The following is a 27200-nucleotide window of genomic DNA, read 5'->3' as shown; positions in this document are numbered from 1 at the left end:
ATAAAACACCCAGGGGTCATCCCAACAAGTACCCTTCTTTATGCCCATAACCTATTTTCTCCTCTCTCCCCCACCCTATCAACCCTCAGTTTGTTCTCTGTATTTAAGTCTCTTACGGGTTTGCCTCCCTCTCTGTTTGAAACTGTTTTTTTTCCCCTCCCTTCCCCCATGGTCTTTTGTTAAATTTTCAAGTTCCACATGTGAGTGAAAACATATGGTATCTGTCATTCTCGGACTGACTTATCTCACTTAGCGTAATCTCCTCCAGGTCCATCCATGTTGTTGCAAATGGCAGGATTTCATTCTTTCTCACTGCCAAATAGTATTCCATTGTATATATAAACCACATCTTCTTTATCCATTCATCTGTTGATGGACAGTTGGGCTCTTTCCATGATTTGGCTATTGTTGAAAGCACTACTGTAAACATCAATACTCAACTTTATTTTTATTTATTTTTTTCATCAATAGTCACTTAAAAGTTATTGTCTGACATTCTATAAAATGAGTATCGTCAATAGTAAATTCCTCTTAAGAGCTCTGGTTGTGTTGGCTGTCTCTCTTCGAGTTACATTTCTTCATGTGGTTTTAGAATCTGGGTTTGGAAGCATATTTTGTATAGAGATTTCTCCCTTTGGTTTGGCTCTTTTCTCTCTCTTTTAAGCCCTGTCTTTTTGCCACTTGCCTGTCTGTCTGTGGGTTTTGCATTCCACTCCACCAGACAACTTTCAGGCCCATTTCCAAATCCAGTTATTTTGATGGCTGTGTGGAGTTACTGCTTCAGAAACCATTGGAGTCATGACCGTTCATCCTCAGAGCTGGGCAGTGACTTTGCCCCATTTCACCAGCGACCCTCCTCCTTGGCCTTGCCCCTCACCAGGAGCTCTGGTCCCCTTTCACAAGTGCTGGGTTTGTCGTATCATATCACTGCTGTAAGAAATTCACACAGACATAGTGGCCTAGACACCACAAATTTATTGTTTTCTAGTTCTGGAAGTTAGAAGGCCCACATGGGTCTCACTGGGCTAAAATCAAGGTGTCCACAAGGCTGCGTTTCTTTCTGGAGGACCTAGGGGAGAACCCCTTTTCTTGCTTTTCCAGCATCTGTGGGCTTTCCCCATTCCTTGTTTGTGACCCCTCCCACAATCAAAGTCAACCATGGCCAAGCAGGTCCATGTCACGTCTCGAACCTCTGACACTGACTCTTGTGCCTCTCCAGTCCATATTTAAGGACCCTTCTGATTACATTGGGCCCACTGAAATTGTTTAGACCAGTCTCCACATTTTAATGTCATTTGATTAGCAGCCTTAATTCTGTCTGCGTCTTTATTTCCCCTTAGCCACCTAATGTAACATATCCATAGGTTCTAGGAATTAGGACGTGGGCATCTTTGGGAGGCCATTATTCTGCCAACCGCACTGGGGTAAAAGGATGACCTTTACCAGCTCTGGTCTCTGGCTGTGTGCCTGGATCCTGTGACCCATCTCATAAGGAACAGGGCTGGCCCCACTGACCCCTCCAGCCGCTTTCACTCCAGGAGACCAGCAAGCTAAGATCTTCAAAAACCCTAGCAGTTTTGGATATTTGGTTTATTTCTCATTCAGAGAGCTATTCATTTTATATTTTGGATCATGCATGTCTTGTGTGATTTTCTGTTTTTATATCTGATCTTTCTTAAGAGTCTGGAGCGAGGCTCATGAAGTATGAATCTGCTTTGTCATTTTGACATGGGAGTCCTCTAAATTCCGGTAGTAGCTGAGCCTGGAGCACTCAGATGCATCCTTAGAAAAACTTAAAATCCTTGGCAAATTGTCAAATAGGAGCAATGAATGTTGTATTAGTTTCCTAGGGCTACCATAACAAAGTAACACAAAGTAGGCATCTTAAAACAAGAGAAATTTATCATCTCACAGTTCTGGAGGCCTGAAGTCTGAAATCAAGGTGTCAACATTAGCCACGCTCCCTCTGAGGCCCTGGGGGAGAATCCTTGCTCGCCTCTTCCAACTTCTGGGGCTCCAGGCATTCCTGGGTTTGAGACGGCATCCCTCCCATCTCTCTTTCTTCCCTCTGTGTGTCTCCTCTGTATCCCTCAGTCCAAATCTCCCTTTCCTTTCTCTGACACACACATCAGCCGTTGGATCTAGGACCCGTCCTAATCCAGTATGATTTTATCTTAATTTGATTATATCTGCTAAGACCCTATTTCCAAATAAGGTCACATCTACAGATAGCAGGGGTTAGGAATTGAAAATAACTTTTAAGGGAACACAATTCAACCCACAATAAATATATTTTCAAAGAACTTCATGAGCATTTGCTTTGTTTACCAATTTAAAGTTGACATTCACACTATAGAGATTGGGTCAGCTGTCCTTTCCCTGTCCCCCTCTCCCCTGCCTGGTGTTTGCTGGTGGGTAGCTGCTCAATAGACACCTGTTGGCTGGCTGGCTATTTGCCATAACATGCTAACCTTTCCAAGGTCTGCTAAAACTGGAGGGGAAGTGGAGTTAGAAGTGTTTTCCAAAGCAGCCGGTTTTACAGATTCACACGGCAATGAAACACTGTCTCAAAGGGAGCCTTTTGTGGAAGGCAGTGTGAAATGAAGGGAAAAACACTGAAGGAGAAGATCTCATTCTGAAATGAGATCCTGTTGGCTGGATTTGGTGGGGCGGGAAAGACATTTCTGAGCCTGTTACTAAAGGTGAAAGCCAAAAAGAAACATCTCAATAGATTTGACTGCCTTTTGATACTTCGTTGTGTCAAAGAAGATGATTATCGAAGTTAAAAGGAAAGGACAAGGAAGGGAAAGAAAAGCATTCGGGAAAGAACTGACGTCTGCTCCACTCTGAGCGATGCAGTGATAAAATAAACGGGAACCTTCCCAGTAGAGAAGTATCAGTATTGCTGTCGTGTGAAGGATGCTCGTTTTTAGGTTAATAAGACATGATGCTTCCATCTGATTTGGAAAAGCTAAACTAATAATGCTTTTTTGTGATTGCAATTTTATCTTATCTTTGAAAACCACGACTGTTTGAATATCAAGACTATTTCCAAAAATAATATACGTATGTGCGTGTATGTATAAAACGACCTTGCATTGAATTTTTATTAAGGTAAGATAAAACCATAAATAAATATTCTTATAGGAGTGGAGAGATTAGATCATGTTTAAAAAGTCATTTAAGCTGACTTGATATAAACACATTTCACCATGTTTATAGAACTTCTTTTCTTTAAAACAAAACTGCGAAATAATAATTATTGTTTTGTTTTGTTTTTTAACTTCTTTTACGAGGTGTTTAATTTTGGCTTTAACGTGCAAAGGAACTCACAATCCCTGTGGAAATTTCTCAGCTCCTCTGCCTCCCTTCTCTACCCATCCCTCATGCTTTTTTCTTCTTTGCCCCAAAGCCTTGGCCATCTGCTTCTCAAGGTGCTGCTGCTGCATTTGTAAAGGAGAGGCGCTCGGTGCTCGCTCTGCGGTCTCCTCTGGCGAGAGCAGGGTCAAGATTTTCTTCTTACTGTCCCATTCCATCCTTTGACATAATTAGGGCTCAACTTTAGTATCCGTGAAGGGGAGAAAGCCAGGGCATCCATCCTGCTGCCTGAGATGCTCATCTCTCCACCCCTCACCCCTGCGCCCATTCCAGAAGCATTGCTTTTCATCCTCAAGTGGCCTTAGTTCCTTGATATTAGTCAGACAGGCTGGGACCTAGATGTGAGCACAGGACCACCGTCACCGGGCCAGGCCTCTCCACTCCACGGGGCTTTGAGCACATCCTGAGGAGGACCAGCCTCTGCCTTGCTCATGAGCAGTTTCCCAGATCCCAGAGCTGGTGGGGAGAGGGGTAATTACAGAGGTCATGAAGCACATGGTTGTATACAAGTTGTATACATCCTAAAACTCCACGGCATACAGAAATAGCATCAAAATGGTACTATGTCCTTAATACCCACTAGTTAGTGGCTACTTTGTTTTTACCCCAAGGGAAGGAATCCAGACTCTTGGGTTTCAAACAGAAAGCAGGACAGAGCAAGGGGTTTCAAACAGAAAGCAGGACAGAGCACGGGGTATCCAGTGGTCTAAGAAATGGGAGTGATCATTTGCGTTTTGAAGCAGGGGCCAGGGAAAACTTCCAGAGATATTCTGTTTCCAGCTATACCCTGCGATTTCTAAAAATCACTGCACAGGGTTTGCAGTGTATTTCAGATGTGTCTGTGTGTAAGAATTGACTGATGGGTGTTGTGAACATGTAGGTAGGTACCCTTCTTTTAACACCCAGTGATTTTGGTTCAGGTAGTCTGGAATATGCTCAGGAACTTGCATTTCTTTTTATTTGGGGGAGAGAGAGAGAGAGAGAGCGAGAGAGAGAGAGAGAGAGAGAGCGAGCGAGCACGAGCCGGGGAGGGAGAGAGGGAAAGAGAAAGAATCCCAAGCAGGCCCCATGCCCAGTGCAGAGGCCACTACCCTGGGATCATAATGTGAGCTGAACTCAAGAGTCGGACGCTCAATTGAGCCACCCAGGTGCCCCATGCACTTTTTTAAATGAATGCGTCCTGGGAATCATCTCATGAGCAAGGTGTGACTTTCACTTTCCAGATAAGGAAACTGAGGTTTAGGAAGATTCACTTACTTGCCTAAAGTCACCTAAAAGTCAAGAGGTAGAACCAAGAATTCCCTCCAGTTCTGGTGCAAGAGCTTGTGTCGTTAACCCTACTGTGAAACTACCGCAGGGCACGCGTAGGGTCCCTGTTGTTAATTCGGAAAGCAAATACGGTATAATAAAGGACTGCTGTTGCTGGGCCTTGAGCCTGTGCACACACACTTGACCCTGGGGTGACACTGAGCATGGAAGGTTCAAAAGACTCTGGTCAGGCACCAGCAGGAGGAAGGAGAGCTGCAGCTGCTTTGGAAAGTTCTGACCCGAATTAGCAGAAAAAAAAAAAAAAAAAAAAAAAAAAGAGGTCGTCTGGACTCAGTTGTACCATCTGGATGCAATCTAACAAATTTGACAGGTCAATATAGTCCCTAAAAATCAGGAACAGCATCTAGGTTCAGAGATTGGTCTATGCCTACTCCACGGTAACCCACCCACCCTGAACTTGCCAAGCGCTGGATTTGTTTATTTCCATTCTTCCCTGTGAAATGTGTGGGGCTGGACCTTGGCAATCCCACACTTGCCTGGCCTGTGGCCAAGGAGATAGTCTATATGTACAGCACCTGGTCAGCTTTGAATACCTAGACAAGAAGAGATTCCTCGTGTTTTAAAGTCATTGTTAGAGCACGCTTTAAGTTGTGGCTGTGTTCATTTCCCAGATGAGTCACCAATTCGATGAGAGGTAGGACAGAGCCTGAAAGTTTCAGGCTAGAACTGCCCTGTGCTCCTGATTTCCCCTCAGTTGCATGAATCACGCCCTGGTTGACAACATGAGGCCATCTGGCCCAGCGGGAATGAGGATGTTTGGAGCTTCACAAAAATTTTAGTGAATCTCGTTCAGTGTCTGAAGCCTTAACATGTTGCACTTGTTCGAGAAATTATTTCCAATAGGTATTAAATACTGCTCTGGCTGAGGGACTCAAAAATACGTGGATTTTTATTTTATTTTATTTTATTTATTTTATTATTATTATTATTATTATTATTATTATTTTACCTCTTCTTGGTAGAAAAGTTGGGAAGAACAGGGAACCTCCCACGGTGTAGGAAGGTGGCAAAAGCCAAAGGTGATTTGTGCTGGGGAAAGGCACAGGGTTGAAAACTGGGACCTACTTTCGAAGGTAGTGAGAGACATGTTGAAATAGGGCTCGTGATGGTGGCTGGCCCAGATGGTGAACTGACCCCAGGGCCCGCCAGGAATGAGGGCCCAGGTCAAGAAGCATGTTCCCCATATTGACCAATGGCCCTCATCTTACGAATGAGGATGCTGTGTTGCCTTCGTTCTGTGAAACCCACAGACACAGTCCTAGATGGGCAACAACGATAAAAAACACGATAATTCTTCTCTAGTCTCTCTCCGTGAGAGCCTGTGGGGACAGACAAACAGGCCGGCTCCATCTGGCACCGTGTGAGCTGTCCCAGGGAGGCAAGAGCCTTCCTTCTGGGCCTCGGTGATTTTATGAGCCTCCCTACTTTCTTTTCAAAGGTAGTATCTGCTCCCTTGTGATCCGTCTGGCGGCAGAGGAAAGAATTAGAGTGTTTCTTTAGAGTTTTAAATCGTTGCCTTTTAACTGTATTTGGGATTGAAGCTAAAGAGAAAAGCCAATTCGATAAAACAGACAAAACCCCCCAAATATCAGTAATTGTGCTCAGCAGCTTCGCCTACACATGAGAAATAGTATTAGAAAACACCTTAACTGGAACAGGAACTTCAATTAGCATATACTTGGTCCTTGGTATTTGGGAAAAAAATGAGTTGATGGATTTATATGAACGTCAGGGTTTAATGTGCACTTGTAATTAATGGATAACGATGATCCATGGGCATGATTAATGAGTGGGATGGGAGATAAGAGAGGCATGGGGTTTTGAAATGAAATGGGAAAGCAGTAAAACATGAGAGTGAGCTTTCATTTGGAATCAAAATGACTGTGTTCCTGTCCACGTTTTGCCGTGGCTGGCTACTAAAGTTAACGAATTTGAGCCTCAGTGGTTTTTAACCTGTCAAATGGGAATAATAACCCTCATCTTGCTAATATCATACTAGACCTGGGGACATAATGCTGAGGAAAATTACGTACAGTCCTTGCAACTGGAGAGTTTACAGTGTATGGGGATAGGGAGAACCATAATAACCAAATAATTTAATGAATGCCTATAGAATTATAGCTAACCATTTTATAATCACAATCCACGTTTGGAATTCTGAAGATCAGGAAAGTAAATGCTGTTTTAAACCTGTCTTTGGAAACCAGCATTATTTCTTTATAGAGGCATGCTTCATTTAGAGGACCTGTAAAGAATATGGTTAAAATTGGTATGAGGGATGGTTTAAAACCATAGAGACAGTCTTACCTTTGCTTCTGGATTTTTTCCTCCTTGTTTCATGTCAGTATTACAAATGAGCGGGTGCGTAAACATTTTTATTAAAGATACTCAGAACCCAGTGTTTACTTGACAGCCTGTCTTGTCCTCAGGCAGAAACCATCACAGCAGGTGCCACCATTGTGTGAGTTTTAAAGTAAAAAGGCACAGGGCGCCTGGGTGGCTTCATCAGTTGAGCATCCAACCTCAGCTCAGGTCATGATCTCATGGTTCGCGAGTTCAAGCCCTGCAGGGGCCTCTCTGCTGTCAGCTCAGAGGCTGCTTTGGATCCTCTGTGCCACCTCCCCTCTCTGCCCCTTCCCAGCTCCCCCCTCCTCAAAAATAAATAAATAATAAAAAATGATAATAAAGTAAAAAGGCACAGTGGTGGACCAAAAGAGCAGGTGGGATTGTCCCGTGATCCTGGCATCTGAGGACTGCCCACAGAGCTGGCCAGGCTGCCTTTGTGGTTGGTGCCGAATGTTCTCGAGAGAACACTTCTGGACAGGAGTCAAGACCATGCCAAGTGTTACTACTGAATTCTTTTTTCAACTGAGCAAAATGCTTAACAGAGGAGTTGGAAACATGCAGAACAAAGGGCCATAAATTACAGGTCTGTTTATGTTTTGATGATTGACTTAGCCTGGTTTTCCCTCCTGTTAATGTTGCTTTAATGCTTCAGAGATAGAACATCAGGGGGATTATCAGGCATGGTTTCACCTTTATTGTAGAACTCATCACTTTTCCTCATTTTCAGGGGACTTTTCCCCTTTCATCATCATCACCAAGATACCAAAATATGTTTGGTTTAGTGATTTTAGTATGACTGCCTGTCAACAGTTACTTCCCCAAAACCCTGTGATTAGCGGGCATTATGTCACTGGGCGTGCCACAGTACATGGGAGGGTCCAGCCACGTGCATTTCCCTGTGACTCTCCCTGGCTAGGCAGGACACTGCCATTGATCAAAAATGACTAAGTGTATTTATGTTGTTGCTGACAAATAATTACCCTTCCACACTTTTATATAAGAATCTCACACCATTTCTTACAAACACAAATAGATGACTAGTTTAGCCACATTACCAACTTCCAGAGCATAGAAATAAACATTTTTTGAAATGCGTTTGCAAAAAAGAAAATTCTAAGGAGCACCCTTATCTGAAAGGAACCAACTGCAAAATCATGGCAAGTCACACTTGTAGGGAAAAAATTCAGTATACTATGAACAAAGTTTGTAAGAATTCTAAGATGTGCCAAGGACTACCTTCTCACTGTTTTTCCTGCTTTCATTTAAAAATCTTCTCCATAGTTTATTTCAGGGACTGTTTTTTTCAGCAGTCCAAGTAACCTACAAGGGCACACACACACGTTTTACCTGTATTTGTTTAAAGTGTCCGTGTTGCAAAAAATAGGCAGGGACAGCAGGGTGTTCTGGTTATAATGTAACTGGTTCACCTTTAAGAGACTTTATACCCTTTCTTTAAAGAGGTAAAGAGAATGTCTCAGCAGTTTGTAGGAAATCGCATCACTCAGTTTGCCGGAGTGCTCTGTATTTTTTTTCAGCAAGGACCTGGATGCCCCAGTCATTCTTGGTCTTATCTTTTCTCACCTTTGGCACCTCATAGATCAGAAGCTTCCCGGGAAAGCCAAGCCTCTGAGCCTCTGGGAACCAGGGCATGGAGATATCCAGAAAGTTTCTGTGGGAAAGAAACATCAGTAAGGACTTTGGAATCACACCATTTGAATATGTTCAAGTGAAGCTTCTCTTTCTTTTACCCAGGATAAAGAAAAGCAAGAGAAAGAATATGTATCTGCTCTTGTCTCTGCTTCATGACTTTTCATACAATGACTAAAGTTTTAGCATTTATTAGGGCTTATTATTATGAAAATGTCTGCTTCACAACTAAACCTACACATAAAATGTGGCCCTTTTGAAAGACACAACAATGAAACTTATAAAAGAAAACCCAGGAAAATATTTTTGTGACCTTGGGATAGGCAAAAATCTAATATGATAGGACATGAAAAGCACTAACTTTAAGGGAAAAAGTTGACCAGTTGAACTACATTAAGAACTTCCATTCATCAGAAGATTTCCCTGAGAACGTGAAAAGGCAAGCTACGAAGTAGGAGGAGACATCTGCGATATTATTTTCAAACTCTGTGAAGAATTCCTATAAAGCAGTATTAAAAAGGAGAATCCTTTAAATATGTGCAAGAAACCTTAAGTGAGCGCTTTATAAGTAGGCTATTCAAATAGCCAATAAAGGTGTGAAAATGTGTTCACTGTTTTCTGAGAAGACAATAAATGGATAGATAGATAGATAACATGGTAGCCTATGTTATATACGTGTTGGTGAGGATGTGGAGTAAAGGGAACCCTCGTGCACTCTTGGTGGGAATGCAAACTCGTGCAGCCACTGTGGAAAACCGTATTCCCGGGGCGCGGGGGGGGGGGGTGGGTCTTCAAAAAGTTAAAAATAGAGTTACCATATGATCCAGTAATTCCACTACTGGGTATTTTCCCAAAGAAGATGAAAACATTAATTTGAAAAGATACACGCACCCTCTGTTTATTGTCGCATTATTTTCAATAGCCAAATTATGGAAGCAACCCAAGTGACCATCGATAGATGAATGGATAAAGATGTGGTATATATGGTGTATATGTGTGTGTGTGTGTGTGTATACATATATATATATATATATATATTTATGGTGTATATATTTATATATATATATGTAATGAAATATTACCCACAAAAGAATGAAATCTTGTCATTTGCACCAACATGGAGCTAGAGGGTGTAATGTTAAGTGAAACAAGTCAATCAGAAAAAGTCAAGTAGGATTTCATGCATATGTGGAATTTGAGAAACAGAACAAATGAACAAAGAAAATAACAGACAAGCCAAAAAGCAGACTCTTAACTATAGAGAACACACTGGTGGTTACCAGAGGGGAGGGGGTGAGGGGATGGATGAACTAGGTAAAAGGGATTAACAATACACTTATCATGACGAGCACTGAGTAATGCATAGCATTGTTGAATCACTATATTGTACACTTGAAACTAATAGAACACTATATGATAATTATACTGGAATTAAAAAAAAATTGCCAGGAGAAAAAAAATAACATGATAGCATTGTATGCTCACTTGAATGGCTAGAATGAAAAAGATTGAGGATCTTCAGATGCTGGGGAGGAAATGGCTGGACTGGAATTCTCATTCACCTGTCAGGCGGAGAGTGGTACAATCTCTCTGGAAAACTGACAATTATGTATTAATGAGAAATACTTGCATAATGGCCTAGCATCTGCACTCCAGAAGTATGTACACATCTTCACCAAAAGACATGGAGAAGAATGTGTGTAGAAATATTATTTGTGATAGGGGAACCTGGGTGGCTCAGTCGGTGGAGTATCCAACTTTGGCCGAAGTCATGATCTCACAGCTCATGAGTTCAAGCCCCACGTCAGGCTCTGTGCTGACAGCTCAGAGCCTGGAGCCGGCTTCGGATTCTGTGTTTCCCTCTTTCCCTGCCCCTCCTCTGCTCACACTGTCTGTCTGTCTGTCTGTCTCTCTCTCTCTTTCAAAAATAAATAGATATTTAAAAAAAAGAAATATTATTTGTGATACCCCCAAACTGAAAACAACCTGAATGTCTATCCTAGTATAATGGATCATTTGTGGTATATTTATTCAACGGGATAGTACACAAAAGTAAGAAAGAACTGACTACTTCACGGTACAGCGTGGCCAGATTTCATATACATTGTGATGAGTGAGAGAAGTTGGACAAAAAAGGAACACATAACCTTGCAATTCTATTTATAGAAGTCTAAAATCAGGCACATCCAATCTGTTAGGTGAGATTTCAAAATCGTGAGTTCCTTTGGTAAAGTAGTGACTAGAAGGGTATACAGGTGGGGGTTGAGGTGATGATAACCTTTCTGTTGTTGAGCCTAAGAAGTTACAAGGGGAAGTTATCAGAAATCCCAAAGACAAAAATCATGACAGTTTTTGAAACTTGTGGTGACGTCGTAGGGGGAACCATGTCAACTGACATATTTACATTTTTATAAAGCTAATTTAAGTGAATGCATTTTGTTTCATGTGTACAGAGGGTGAACTTGGATATAAAAGAAACACTTCCTGGCAGATTTGCCTTCATTTTCCCTGGAATTTATTTAAGTGGTGACCCAAGATGAACATCTAGGCGCAAAGCAAGGTATCCTGAATCTCTCAGATTCTGTATTTTAGTTTCTTTACTTTCTCCTGACTGCCTGCCCATTAGGTTTGTCGATTCCCCAAATTTAGGTTTGTCAAAATGTTTTCTAGCGCTCCAGGCTGTGGTTTATGTTCTGCACGGTGAGCCGTTTTGCCAGGACTCCACTGGACAGATCTCAAGATCTGTTTGTAGACAGAGTGGTGAGGATGCAGTGATGGACTGTCTGTGGTGGGACAGAGACAGATAACAGGACTCCTGGGCTTTGGGCTTGGTCGTTCCATTGGTTGGGGTGTTAACACCAAGGGAGAATACAGGAAGGGTAGAGAAGACTTGTAAGCTCCAGAGTGGTATCAGATGTACTGGGTGCCTGTATCCGAGGGAGTTGAAAGTAGGGTTTGGAGCCTCTAAAGAGTGATTTGGGTTTGTGTTGCAGAGTATGGAATCATCAGAAGGTAACAAGTTTTAGCACTGCTAATGTGACAAGATAACTTACAGTTTACGTCACCAAATTTTATTTCTCAGAATATTTTCTGTGGCCCTGGATCGATCAACTGTGAGTTAGCAGCTTCCATGCCCTAACTTGGCCTCTAAGCTTCATAAACTTCAGATGAGGAACTTTGAATTTTCATTTACTGTGGATGCAGGTGATTTGTCTTAGAAATGTCTTAAAGAATATCTCTTTGTTGTACAAAATATAAAGGAACCAAAAATTTGCTGGATTTACAGTTGGCTTCATGGAGTGAAGATGGAGTGGAGATGGAGTGAAACAACTAGCGTTAATTATTTATGCTCTTTTGGTGGGGTAAAACTGTTGTCTTTCAATGATAATCAAGAATATGTGAGAATTGGAAAGATTATGTATTAATGACAACGTTCAAAAGTGAGTGGGGACTATATTGTAGTGTAGGTATTTGAGTACATTTCAAAGATATTTTGAGTTTACTAGGAATAAAATAAAGGTAAAAATTAAGATTAGAATTTGTAAACTCAAAGAAGAGGCCAATATGCATGAAATCCCTTAACACGAACATGAACACTTAAATGTAACGGTAATTCAGTGATTCCAGCACATTCACCCACAGATTGACTTTCTATTCAGTCTCGGGTGAGAAGCAGTGTTAGCTGACCATGCTTCTCTTTTGCCAACCTTGCCTTGTACTCATGGATTCTCTACTCTGATTTAGTAGGTAACAGATCATTCTTCATGCTGGAATGGCTCATATACCTACTGATCCCCCCCCACTTTTTTGAAGTTGAAATCAAGCCACAGAAGTGCAACTGTAAACACTGCAAAGCCCAGAATTTCAAGTTAGAGATGCTACATTTTCACAGGTACCCCTACCAAGGACCATCAGTAATATTTTTATTGATTTATATTGCTTTTAAATGTTAGGCCTTCATTTCTATTGCACGGAGATGCAGAATTGTTTTGATCACTGTATTACACAAGCATAATGTATTTCTGGTCACAACCATATTTTACGGTAGGGTCTCATTCAGATTTTGCTTTTTGAAGAGCCGTTTTCTCAGATGTTGCTTCTGTATCCTGTGTATCAGCAATTCCTACAAAAATCATTGCCAAACTGTTTTTGTTTTATAATTCTAGAGCCCTAGCAGACTTTTGTATTCAGGATAAAACAATAGCAATTATAATGGAAAAAAAGAAGATCTTGATCTGCAATCAGAAAGATTGTTAATTTTCTTCCCAAGTGACCCTTTGGTTTGAAACAGCAATTCAAAACTTAAGTCTGGGAAAAAATACACAAAATGGCTTTGGGTCTTTAAAAAGAAAACTATTTTGGAAAGAACAGGCTATGATTGATTGCACATTGATATAAAGATGCACATGGGGCTATTTCTGCAGTCCAGAGATGGAAAAGTTCCTGTAGGAATCACAGCAAAATAGATGCTTTTAAAGGGAGCCTAAGGCACTGGAAGCAAGAGGACTCAGGGCTGGGGAAACAGCCTGAATTGCGTTATTTGAATGTTATGAGAGTGTGTGTCTGGGCTGCCCTTTTGAGTAGTTTATTTTAAAGAAGTCTAGTTGGTGGGATACACAATAAAATCAGCAGGGGCCACCAGTGGGGCTCTGGCCTGGACCTCACAGAGCACAGTGTGGGCTCAGGAAGTGTGTGCGTGGTCTCGGAGTCCGGAACCGGAGTTAGATGTCAGCTGAATAGACCTGAGAGGCGAGACAGCTTGGGGCATCACTCTGTCACTGAAGAGCTGGCAGGACTTGGGCAGGTTAAAAATAAGAGGGGTCGACACCACGTGGTCTCCATGGCGGCTCCTGATTCTGACATTCTGGGACCAGATACGGGCTGTTATTTACCCGTGAGGAAAGGCTTCACCAAACAGGGTGTTTAAACAGAATGCTGGGAAGATAGGACGTTGAGTAAAACAAAACAAGACAGGAATCTCCCGAGTGCTCTTAAACCACACAGTCAAGGCCGTCTGCAAATACTGTGCATTCGTCTGTGCACCAACAGGTAGTTACTGGGCAGTCAGCAGGCCCAGACCAGTGGCAGGTGCTGGAGCTGGGGGAGTGGAGGCTGCGAGGAGCTTCTGCACAGGTGAGTGTCAGACAGGTGATTGGGTGGCTACATGGCAGGCATGTTATGAACTGGTTAAGTCTGGGGTGTAGTCGGAGTTAGGGAGGGACGTCTGAGCTAAGAGTAAGGGTGGGTGTCACAGTGGCAGTGATGGCGTGTAGAAAGGGGATGTCTGTGTGAGGGCCCAGGGAGGAAGGACACCATGCTGAGTCTGAGGTTGGGAAGAAGTGAGAGATGAGAGCAGAAAGGGCAACGCAGGCAGATCTCATAAGACCTGGGTGTTTGTCCCTCGGCAAGGGGGTGGGAGGTGTGTGGGGCAGGGGCCTTAGCCCCGTGTCTGCGTCTGGCTCCTGGACCCTGGGCCTCTCTGCACGTCTCTGGCCTCATTCTTGCTCTTTCCTGTGGGGAGAGGGGGAGCCCCTTGCTGCCCTGGAGGGGTTCAGGTGAAGGTGGGAAGCTGGGACTAGTAAGGTGGCAGCGGCCGAGTCCAGCCACCTTGTAATGCCCTCTGTGGCCTTGAACAGAAGTCTCCAGGTTTGCAGCACTGCGGGGATCCCAATCTCAGTTCTGCTCAAAGTTAGGACCCTTTGTGGGGCCCAGGATGGGGAGCAGGTAGATAAGCAGTGTTTCAGGAGGTTGGAACCATCTGTCCTGTTTTCAAAAGGGGCATGTGGAAAGATGTCTAAAATATGTGTAAATGAGGATGTACTCAGGGGGAACTGGAAAGATAACTGGGGCTGTTTTGGACCGAATTGTGTCTCCCCCTAAATCTAAATGTTGAAGTCCTAGCCTCCAGTACTTTACAATGTGATCTTGTTTGGAAATAGCATCATTGTAGATATAACGACTTCAGATGTGATACTGGAGTAAGGGGGGCACCCACTCCAACATGATTGGTGCCTTCATAAAAAGGGGAAGTTTGGACACGGGCACAACACACAAGGAGACAATGCCATGTGACATAGGGGTGATGCCTCCACAAGCCAAGACATGCCAAAGATTGCTGACAAATCCTCCAAATCTAGGGAACAGCTTCTTCCTCACAGCCCTCAAAAGGAACCAATCTGACAACACCTTGATCTTGGACTTCCAGCCTCTAGAATGGAGACCATACATTTCTATTGTTTAAGCTGCCCAGGTAGTGGTACTTTGTTATGGGAGCCCTAGCAAACTGATATAGGGATAATTACCATAATTCAGAGGTTTACTGTTTTATGAGGTTATTTCTTGTCACATTGCTTAAATTTAACAATAAAAATAAAAATACGTGCCTCTAATGAGGGCACTGAAACTTCAAGGCTGTCTAGCTCTTAATAAGAATATAAGATGGCGTATCAATTTAAATCCTGGTTTGGGACTAATGCCTGTATTGATTGATAGGATCGACCTTCCCACACATGTGGAATGTGAAATAAATGTCAGCATGTTTTTTGAGCTTGGAAATAGTGATATCAGGGCCATTTCTTTTGTGCAGTTAAGAGTCATTATTTTTTTTTTTTAATTTTTTTTTTCAACGTTTTTATTTATTTTTGGGACAGAGAGAGACAGAGCATGAACGGGGGAGGGGCAGAGAGAGAGGGAGACACAGAATCGGAAACAGGCTCCAGGCTCTGAGCCATCAGCCCAGAGCCTGATGCGGGGCTCGAACTCACGGACCGCGAGATCGTGACCTGGCTGAAGTCGGACGCTTAACCGACTGCGCCACCCAGGTGCCCCAAGAGTCATTATTAAATAGATATAGACATACCTGTTTATCCCTAGAGGAAACAGCATAGAAGTATTGAGGAAATGTTAATACCTACAAGTGACTTTGTTGATATCTTATTAAGTCTTTGGGAAATAGACATAATGGTTTGAAAATCAGCAGAATGGAAATTAAGTTTCTGACTGTATTTCTGACTCATTAGTGACCTAAGGGCACCCACTAGATTAATATGTTATATTCAGTTTCTCCAGATGCAAGCTAGAGATTAAAAATTACCTGCTATTTTTTTTCTGCTTTGAGTTTTGTCAAGAAGATTAAGGATGACATTTTTTTCTAAATACAAAATGGTGTTATTTTCTGTAGACAGCACAGTTCCAAAACAACATATAGATGTGTCTGGTAGATGCCCAAAGGAGCAAAGCGTACCTGTATATCTATGTGGTAAATATTATGATTGCTCGCATACGTAAGGAAGTGAACATAATTAATGCACCAGATTTCATTATATTACAAAATAAGCCCCAGTGTATTTGCTGTGTGTTTAAGAAGATACGTGAGATAATGACCTGTGTTAAATAAGTTAGAGTTGTCGCCCTTGAAATCATGCTTGTGAGGTAAATTCCCTTATAAATTTTTTCTAATCAAATTCCTTAGGGCCTACTTTACTTATATAATAAAATACCAGAAGTGCACAATTCGGTGAGTTTTGACAAATGATACACCTATACAATCACCACCATAATCAAGGTATAGAGTGTTCCATCACCTCCCCAAACTTCTTTTTGTCTCCTTACTTCCAGGCCTAGGCAATCACTGATCCGCTTTGTGTTACTATAGGTGAATTTTGCTTGTTCTAGAACTTCATTTAAGTGGACTCTTATGGTAGGTAGTGTTTTGCACGTGATTTCTTCCACTCAGCATGATGTTTTGGGGATTGGTCCATTTTGTGGCACATATCCTGAGTTCCGTTTTAGTGCTGAGCGATACTCTCATCTATGGATGCACCACGTTTGCGTATCAATTCACCTGGTGATAGATATTTGTGTTGTTTCCCTTTTATATATAAAGATGATGTGAACATTATTATATGTGCATTTTAATGGACATTTGTGTTCCTTTCTCTTGAATGAATACCTAGGAGTGGAATTTCTTTGGCAAACTCTAAAAACCTATTTTCCTACCTAGTTAAATTCAAATATATCTGAAAATTATCGATGACAGGTACCTGGCAGTATATTAAAATACATATTTATATATTTAGTTGGAACTTCATTCCAAAAACATTCTTTTTGAAACAATTTTTATGTATTTATTTTTTATTTTAGAGAGGAGAACCCAAGCGGGAGAGAGGGCAGAGGGAGAGTGAGAATCTCCAGTAGGCTCCATGCTCAGGGCTGATGTGGGGCTTGATCTCAGGACTGTGAGATCATGACCTAAGTGGAAATCAAGAGTAGGATGCTCAACCAACTAAGCCACCCAGGTGCCCCTAAAAAAACATTCTTCAAGGGGTGCTAGAGTGGCTCAGTTGGTTAAGCATCTGACTTTGGCTCAGGTCTTCAGCTCAGGTCATGATCTTGCCGTTCGTGAGTTCGAGCCCTACATAGGTCTCTGTACTGACTGCACAGAGCTTGCAGCCTGCTTCAGATTCTGTGTTTCCCTCTCTCTCTACCCCTCCCCACTCATGGTCTGTCTCTCCTTCTCTCTCAAAAATAAGTAAACATTAACATTTTTGGGGCGCCTGGGTGGCTTGGTCGGTTAAGCGTCTGACTTCGGCTCAGGTCATGATCTCACGGTCCGTGAGTTCGAGCCCCGCATCGGGCTCTGTGCTGACAGCTCAGAGCCTGGAGCCTGTTTCAGATTCTGTGTCTCCCTCTCTCTGACCCTCCCCCGTTCATGCTCTGTCTCTCTCTGTCTCAAAAATAAATAAACGTTAAAAAAAATTAAAAAAAAATCCTTATTCAGACTACCAACATTTTGTAAAAATTCAGAATTTAAATAAGTAATACAATTTGAACCAAAGGAAAGAAGGGTAGAAGGATATTTTGTGCATTTGTGTACTTTTTAGAGAAAAGAGTATGTAACTTTTATTGGATTCTAAACAATGGAGTGAGGGATTAGGACCCAAAATAGGATAAGAATGCTGTTTTAAATTCTCTAATTTTTATTCCTGGATTTTTTTTTCAGTTTATTTATTTTGAGAGAGAGAGAGAGGGAGAGAGAGCGCGAGCGAGCAAGCAAACATGATTGGGGGAGGGACAGAGAGAGAGAGAGAATCCCAAGCAGGCTCTGCACAGTCAGTGAGAAGCCCGACTCAGGGCTCAAACTCATGAACCATGAGATTATGACCCTAGCTGATGTCAGAGCCTTAACCGACTGAGCCATCCAGGAGCCCTGTTTATTCCTGGATTTTTAATATTAGAATATATTTTCTGAAACGTGGCTTTTCCCCATATGTTACATTTTAAAAATCTCTTCTTATGGAATGAATCGCTGGTCTAACCACACTCTTGGCTTCATTGTACTTTTTTCCCACATTCTTACCAACGTGCGGATTGTCAGCTTTTCAATTTCAGCCATTTTTTAAAAGCCGTTACTAATATCTCATTGTGGTTTTATATATTTACATATTTTATGTATTTATATATTTCCCTCATTAATGACTAATGAACTTGTCCCTCTTTTTATGGACTAAATACTTTGCTAAGGTATTCTGTTTTGTGACGACAATTTTGTATTTTTGTCTTTTTATTCACTTGTGAGTTCTTTATATGATCTGGATGCGGTAACTTTGCTAGATAGATGTATTGTAAATATTTCTGCTCATTTTATGTCTTGTCTTTTTATTTTCTGTACAGTGGCTTAGGAAGAGTAAAGGTCTTTACTTTTGTTAAAATCCAATTGGTCATTTCTGTTTCTTTTTTGGTCCTTTAAGTATTTACTTTTGCTCTGCCTTAAGAAATCTTTGCCTACTTTAAGGTCACAAAGATTTTCTCCTATGTTTTCTTCTTTAAATGTTACAGTATTTGCTTTTGTAAGGTTAACGTTAAAAACAAAACTGCTGTTTTACCAGCAAAAGATGGGTTTATTTAGGGATGAAAGAAAATTGCAATCCAGGCCAAGCAAACTGGCAAATCCATACTCTAATCCGCAGCACAAAAGGAGGGTACCACTCCTTGAAAGGGGGCAGTTGGGAAGGCTCTTCTAAACAAAAAGGCCATTGGAGTAAACTGGGAGTTTGATGTATGGTGGCTTTTCATTGGCTGAGTTGTGACTGTCTGTCATTGGCTGGGCTGTTGCCAGGGGAGCAGGAAAGCCTTTCTTCTTCCAGCTGGGGTAGTAAAAGAGTATCTGTGGGCAAGTTCTGTCTCTTCCTGTTGAATTTGCAATTTCTGATGGGTAGTAGGGCACGAGACTCCCCCTGCCAAACTCCCCAACTGCATTTTAGTGAGATTTTCCTTTATTAGTTTTCCCAACATTTAGGTCTGTGATTCATTCTGAGTTAATTTTTGTCAGCGTGATTTGGTACTCTTTAAAATAGACTTTTCTTTCACACTTGAATTAAACCTAAGTTGTATAGCATTTGTTGTTGTTAAAACTATCTTGTAGACAGTAGTTTTCGTTAAAACAGGATGGTATAGAAAAGTCTTACGTGGAACTCCCTAAGAACATCCAGAAAAGTGGTCTTTCAGCTTCATTTTGAATATGTCCAGTGACACAAAACTCACCCGCTGAGAAAGCCCATTCTATTCTGTAAGAGTCTCACAGTCAGAAGAACATAAGTGCCCAGAACATTCTTAGACTTTGAAGCCTTTGGAGTCTCAGACTTGACACACAGAAGGAAAAGAAAGCACAATAGCAATAACTTCTGTTTGTCCTTCCACATTAGGTGATGCAAATTGCATAGTTTTGATGGTCAGGACTTTTGGCTCTGATCGATTATACTCAGCCAGGACCCTGACATCCACCCCAGAGGCTCCTCCTCCACCCTCACACCACAAGGGAGGGAAGGTACACAGCGTAAGTCTTACTGTTGACCTCAAATCATGCTGTGGAGAGAGCAGTGTGCAGGGAGAGACTAACCTTGCACGAGGTTGGTACCAAACTCGTCTTTTCTCTTACAGATCGTTCCCGGTTTCACCTTCACTATAACTGGTATTATTTTCCTGTTGCTCAAATATTGCTGGTCTGTACTCAGTTGAGAGAAACTGGAAGTCTTCAGGCCAGGAAATGATTATATGAAAATGGGTGACTCTCTCATTGCACAGCACTTCAAGTCATGGCCCAGCCCAGGACAGACCTGCGCTAGCCATTAGTGTCTTGGAATATGATTTGCCATAATCAACCACCTTGGTTACAAACATACAACAAGTGTTGAATGTATCTTCAGCTGCAGTGAAAAACACTTACATTCCTATAGAGTCAAATTTTACTCACAAAAATAGAAAAGATTCCAGTGAGCTGCAAACAAATGAATGTGTGTTTCAGGGGGGAGATGCTGGGGTGAGGGTGGTATATGTGTGTGTTGGATGCATGTGTTTACTTTTTAATCATTTTGTAGCATTTTACTTTTTTGGAAAGCATGGCCTAAGAATAAAGGATGTCTCCATGTTAACAGGAGTCTAATTCTTTCAGTGGTTTTTAAGCTCCAGAAGTGCAGTGGGAGGGGCCAGTAGGAATGTGATGTCATGTAATAGTTTTCCATATATAGGCAACTAGTGATTTTAATCATCAGATGATTTGGCTTTGCCCTAATGTACAGTTGGTTTTCAGAGTCACAGTGGTTTTTTTATGATGAAAGTCTTAGATTTAGTACAATACAGTGAGTGGTCATTTACTACAAACCACTATTTGCCATTCAGCAGGACTATTGTGATATATGTATATGTTAATGCACAGATAGGATTTATAAAGAAACAGCTCATTTGCTTTATTTGACTGTATGTAGGCAAAGTAATGCCCTCTCTGCTAAGGAAGACCACATACTTACCCCTGGAACCTGTGAATATGTTATCTTTCAAGGCAAAAGAGTTTTGGAAGATTCGAATTAAGTTAAGGATCTTGAGATGAGGAGATTATCCTGGATTCCCCATAGTAATCACAAGGGTCCTTTGAAATTTTCCCAGCTGTGATCAAAGGGATATGTGGCCACAAGAAAAAGACACCAAGATATGTAACATTGCTGGCTTTGAAAATGAAGAAGGAGGTTTCTAGAAGCTGGAAAAAGCAAGGAAATGGTTCTTCTCTACAACCTCTAGAAAGGAAATGCAGCCCTGCCAATATGTTGATTTTAATCAATGAGACCTGTGTTGGCCTTGTGACCTACAGAACTTGAAGGCAGTACATTTATGTGGCTTTAATTTGTTATCGTATCAATAGGAAACTAATGCAGTCTGTGTCCCTCAGGTGTGGGGAACGGAACTGCAAAATCACAATTAATTATTGTTAGAGTCCAAGGTGATACCTGTGTCCAGGTTTATGTCTATGTATGTAGACATGTACACATACACAGATGCATATATATGTGTATATATATGTATATTATGTATAATTTCTAATTGTTAAAATTAAAAAAATCTCTGCTGACTTGCTGTCTCAGTAGAAGGAACCCATATAATAAACAATATAATAAGGAGTAAAACTGGGGTAGTCCCCTCATCTTTGAATAGTAGCTACTGAAAAAAAAAAGGATTTCTGAATATATGTCAATATCTTGTTAGTTATACACTACACCCTCCTGTTTACTATAAGCTCCTGTGAAAGATTAAAACTTTTTGAATGCTATTGATTATGATTCAGAAAATATAGATTTTTCTTCTTTCCTTTTCAAAAATGACAATAAAATAAGCAACTGCTATAATGTGTATTTCATTAAGATAAATGAGATTATTGATATTATGCTAAAGCAGCAAATCTCAAACTTTTGTTCTCAGGACGGCATTATGGTCTTAAAAATTATCAAGGACCCCCAAAGAGTCTTTGTTAATGTGGGTTACATACAGTGCTGATTATTGTACTAGAAATTTAAGCTAATAATTTTTTAACATATATATTCAGTAGTTGATTAAAAATAACAAAATGAACCCATTAACTTGGTAACATAAATTGTATATTTTATAAACAATTACTTTTCAAAAATTAAAAAATAATGAGAAGGCAGGCATTGTTTTACATTTGTGCAGGTTTTTTTTTTTTTTTTTTTAATGACAACAACAGTAGAAAATAGCATGATTTCCATGTCTGCTTCTGAATTCAATCTGGCTGAAGTATGTGAAGAAAATCCAACTTTGGACAGATACGTAATTGAAAGGGGTAGAGTATTTTAATAGCTTTTTCAGATAATAGTGGACATTCTTCTTTAATCCTGTACCAAAGCTTGACAAACGGTAGTTTCTTGAGGGTTGAAGATTCCATGGCAACGTGGAATCTGCCAACACAATTAACTTTTTGTAGCTTGTTTCATTAAAACCCTTGCAAAGTATCAGTGCGATCATAGGTGTGATTCTTGAGACAATTGCCATATCGGGCATGCAGCAAAATTTTATGTATAATTTCTGTTTTGTCACAGAATTATTAAAGAGTTGAGTACTCAAGTATTAAAATTTAATACAATCTAATTTTACTAAATACAATTTTTGCTTCATGGGTGACATTGTTAAGTGAAGCTGGATTTCCTTTATTTTGCTTCAAGTGGGTGGCAGTGAAAAATATAATGACTGCTTTTGTTGTTTGGTGCCACTGCCTTGATTGGTGCTGAAACTCCCACGGTTTTACCATCACTGATTTGTCACTATCAGTGTAAATATCAACATAGTGAGAAGCCAGTTAACACCTTTGATTTGTGTGTCTTGTTCACATTGCATTATAGCTGCAGTGTCGGCTGCTTAGCTGTGTCTTTGCTCCGTATGTCTTTATCCTTTCAGGATCCAGGTTAAAGTTGCTGCCACTATTTGGGACATGGCATAGGAAAAAGTATCAATGGACAAAGGAGCAATGACTCTTAGGTCTTCTAATTGGATGTCCATTACCTCCCATTGGCTAATCCAGGTCACATGACCAAGTCTGCCATTTAGGAGGCAAAGAAATCTATTCCTCCCACTAAAAGGCATTATTGTAAGTCACATGGTGATGGTCTACGATGTAGGCTAGTAACTAATTGAGAACAGTAATTCTTTTGCAATTCTCATATTTTGCTTCCCTGTAGCTTGAGTTCTAGGGTATATATAATAAAGAGTGGATGGAGTTGCAACAGCTTAGGAGCAAAATCTGAACATTTTGCACAATGCAATGATAAAACCAAGAAGTTTGTTGTCATGGTACTGGGCCCAATTCCAGAGGCAATTGTCTTGAAGATTTATACAATCGGCTAGTTATACAGACTGTAATTCATTCATGAATTCAGAAAAGTGGAAAGCCTATGAAAGCTCCAGTTTGAGGATGTTCCTGTCACTTGGTAAAATTCTCCTAATAGAGACCTGAGTGTCTTTAATGCATTTTTATAGACCCAACCGAGAAAAATTTCTTATGCTTGTCTGAGAGCTCAAAATATGCACCTTTTCTGAGCAAGAAGTCCACAAGGCCATTCTCTATTCTAAGCCTGAATAGAAATTGCTTTGCAGCATTTAAAAATCCACTTCTGAAATTTATTTAGCAGGACTAAGCACTATATTCTCTTTGCAGGAGTTCGCAGGTTTTTGTAGTCCAGGCACCGAAGACAAATTCTCAGTCTGATTTTGCTCTTCAGGGATGCGGGAGGGTCTGGATAGAGCTCCCGTTGTCGCCCAGGACTTTTCTCTTTGGTTAGATGAAGCACTGACTGATATATAGGCGGCATTTCAAAGGCTTGTGATTAACTGCTTACACCACCACATGCCTTTTTTGATATTGAATTTTGAAGTTGATCATCAGTGTGAAGCAATGAGTACCCATCTGGCCTTAAATTAGGCGTTGCCCTTTCTGCATTGCTATTCCTGAAAACATCATTTAGAACGTTTGAACAGGAGAAAGTTTGGGGGAAACCCAGTCGCTCAAGAAGCAGATCTCTGTATTTATTTTTAAAGCTTTTCTATAGAAATGAAAACTGTTCACATCTGCTCGGTGGCACGATAGCATCCTTTTGTAATGCTTAGCTCCCATAAACTCTGGGAGAAACTGTTACGGTCCCTCTGGCAATGTTTGATTCTTTTGACAAAGTATAATACAAATAATTAAATAGCAGTGTTTGATGCCCCCTCCAACTTCCATCAAGAAGGGTTTTGCAAGTTGTTGTAATATTTCTATATTGTACAGTATATTTTAATTAAAGTGAGAATGCTGTGTAAGATTGAGCAAATTGTGTTCCATTTGAAGAATTAAAGAATTACTCAGGCTTGCCAGCATGATCTAAAATTCTAATTCTAAACTCTGCTATGAATGCCAGATGCACCGGGTTCTTATTGTCCATCAAATACCACCTGGAAGTATTTATCACAGCAGAAGGAGGAAGCTTCTCATATCTTTTTGGAGGGAGGCTTTTATTAAAATTGGCTTCTTTTGATATTGTCCCCATTTACAATAAATGGAGTCCATGAAAGGCCCTTAACTCTAATCAGAAATTCAGAACTGATTACAGTGTTTTCATGACCATATAAAAGATAAAAACCCTCAAAAGATTTTGCTTGAGTTGATAAATCAACTTTTTACACACCAGAGAGGAACTCAAAAGCAAGTAGAAACTTGGCAAAAACAGTCTCATTTGTCACCCAACGGGCTCAAAAGAAAATAGTTCAGAAATATTTCTTCTTCTGGAAGAATACCAGTTGATTTGGGCCGAGAGGTACTTTACAAGTTCAGGAAGAGAAGAGCACATCACAGCTTTTCAGCTGAAACTCCTGCTCTTCATGGTTTTATCTTCCGTTTTTAAATAGTGGTTTAAAATTAGTGTCAGTGTTTGTATGGATTAAAAAATATGAATCAAATGATGTCTTGAACCTGGAAAAAAGTTTGGTAATTTGCTTCCTGCCCTGAGAGTGAAGCCCACCTAATTCATATTCTAAAATTGATAATCCAGCCCAGGAGAAGGGGGCTTTTTTTCAGCTTTCCTTAAAATCCATTCCTTTACCGAATACAGACCTAAAGTTTGGGGAATTAAGCAAATGCTCCAAACTTCTTCCCAACTTCTTTTCCGTCGATGGTGCATAAAAATGGCTGAAGTCAGAATTGTCTCTGCTTCGAGAGATTGTCTTTCCTTCCCTCCTCACCCTCTCCATCCCTCTCACACTTTCCTTCCCTTCTTGGGGTATTTGTTTGAATATCTGCTAAGTCCCAGATACTCTCTTAGGCCTTTGGAAAATGCCAGTGAACAGAAGAGACAAAAAGCATGAACCTCCTAGGCATTACATTCTGGGGGATGGAGACAAAGGGAGGGTTAAGCCTAACAATTACACTGTACAGGTATTTAAGCAGACCAGTTCATGGTCAGAGCATCATGAGAAAGTCAGTGAGTGATTGTTTCAAAGTGAATTTAGTGGCTCTCTTCTTGCCAGATGAGTATTTTTATGTCTAGAGGAACTTCTCTCCATGTGCACCTTACCTGTTTCTTTGTGTCTCATGGAAATAGAGGACAGTCCTCATTGTGACTTTCTGTTAAATTGTTCAGCAAAGACCATGTGTAGGCTGACATGGTTGAGTCCTTACTCAATTCACTGGAATGTGCTTTTGTGTAAAATGACAGAAAGCGTTGGAAGAGGTCATAGAATGTTCAAGCTTAGTGCCAAAGAGGAGGAGTTTTGTGGACAAACCTTCTGAATTTGAATTTCAGTTCCTCCAAGCAGGATTATCTTGGGCAGAGTAGGTAATCTCTTAGCCTTCACTGCTTCGTCTCTAAAATGTTGATTCTAGTAATATCTGTCAGTTGAAGCTGAAGTGACAAGGAAATACTGTATATAAAGCACTTAGTGCAATAATCCCTCAAAATTGTGGGGGTTGTGGCTATTGTTGATTGATACTGACTTATTGTCTTCCTCCCTCCCTTTCTCCTTCCTTTCTTCCTTTTATCCATCCATCTGTCCGTCCCTCTTAAGATCCTTTCTTGCAATAGTTGGTCATATCCATATGTCATAAGTCAGATGTCCTTTTTAAAAATTTTAAAAATATTAAAATTTTTTTTAGATTTCCTTTTTAAAAAATGTTTATTTATTTTTGAGAGGGACAGAGTGTGAGCAGGGGAGGAACAGAGAGAGAGGGAGACACAGAATCTGAAACAGGCTCCAGGCTCTGAGCTGTCAGCATAGAGGCCAATGTGGGACTTGAACCCACAAACTGTGAGATCATGACCTGAGCTGAAGTTGGATGCCTAATCGACGGAGCCACCCAGGCGCCCCTTACATTTCCTTTTTAAAAAAAATATTTTATTTGGGAATAACTGTAGATTGACAGAAAAGTTGAAAATAGAGTGGAGAAAGTTTCCATATACCCCTCACCCAATTTCCCTTAGTGTTGGCCTCTTATATCACCCAAATATATTCATCAAAACTAAGGAACTGACACTGGCACAGTATTGTTAACTAAATTCTAGACTTTATTTGAATTTCATCTGTTTTTCCACTAATGCCCCCTTTCCGTCCCATAGTCCCAATCAGGATGTCACATTGCATTGAGTTGTGCTGTCTCCTTAGTTTCTCACTGCTCCCTTGCTTTTCAAGACCTTGACAGTTTTGAAGAGTACTGGTTCAGCCTTTTGTAGAATATCGCTCAATTTGGATTTTGTGTTTTTCTCATGATTAGTCTGGGGTTAGGGGTTTTTTGGAAAATATCACCCAGGTGAAGTTATCAGGAAGTGCATTATGTCGGCAGGAATTCTCACTGGGATGTTAACTTTGATCACTTAGTCAAGGTAGTGTGTCCCAGGCTGCCATATTTCTTTTTTAATGTGTAGCACCATGTCACTTCATCAGGCTTGTTTCTGGTCATTGCTCCAACTTAATAGCATTAAAATTTTTTTTTTAAATCTGTTCCTGCACAGTTTGTTAAATGCCAGGAAAACGCATGTTCTAGGAAAGGAGAGAAGGTGGCACTCCAGAGCATGATACGTTTAAGTAGTAAGCTATGTGGATAGAATTTAATGGGAAGAATTTAATAAACTGTAGACAAGATTAAAAAGTCTGCAAATATTAAATAGTACATTAAAAGGAAAACCACTAACCAAACATCTTTAACTGCATTCACTTTAGGGGATAAATTTATTAGCTGACATTGTGCCCCCATTCCTAGTATGCTGGTCTAGGCAACCAAGGCTCAAAGCTGATTCTCTGCCAAATGCTAGGTCTCTATTTCCCAGCTGTTTTTCTTGTTTAATAACTGCCCCCTGAGCCTAGTGGACAATGATTTCAAAGGTAACACAGACTATATAAAACGGATAGGGAGGCCAGGCTAGCCTTGTTTCATCGCTTACTCCTTAGTTATCCTTAACACTTAGGCTAGTGGATACCTCAGTGAGAAATGCTGAGCCTCTAACTCCAATAGGAAGATGCAACATCAACTTTGAAGATGGAAGGAAGGGGAGTCATGGGCCAAGGCATGTGGGCAGCCTCTAAAAGCTAGAAAAGGCAAAGAAATGGATCCTCCCCTAGAACCTTCAAAAAGGAACATAGCCCTGCCTGCACCTTGATTTCAGCCCAGTGAAACCCATTTTGAGCTTCTGATCGAC

This window comes from Prionailurus bengalensis, chromosome E2, assembly GCF_016509475.1.
Source record: "Prionailurus bengalensis isolate Pbe53 chromosome E2, Fcat_Pben_1.1_paternal_pri, whole genome shotgun sequence".
NCBI lineage: Eukaryota > Metazoa > Chordata > Mammalia > Carnivora > Felidae > Prionailurus > Prionailurus bengalensis.
This window is presented reverse-complemented; position numbering follows the sequence as displayed.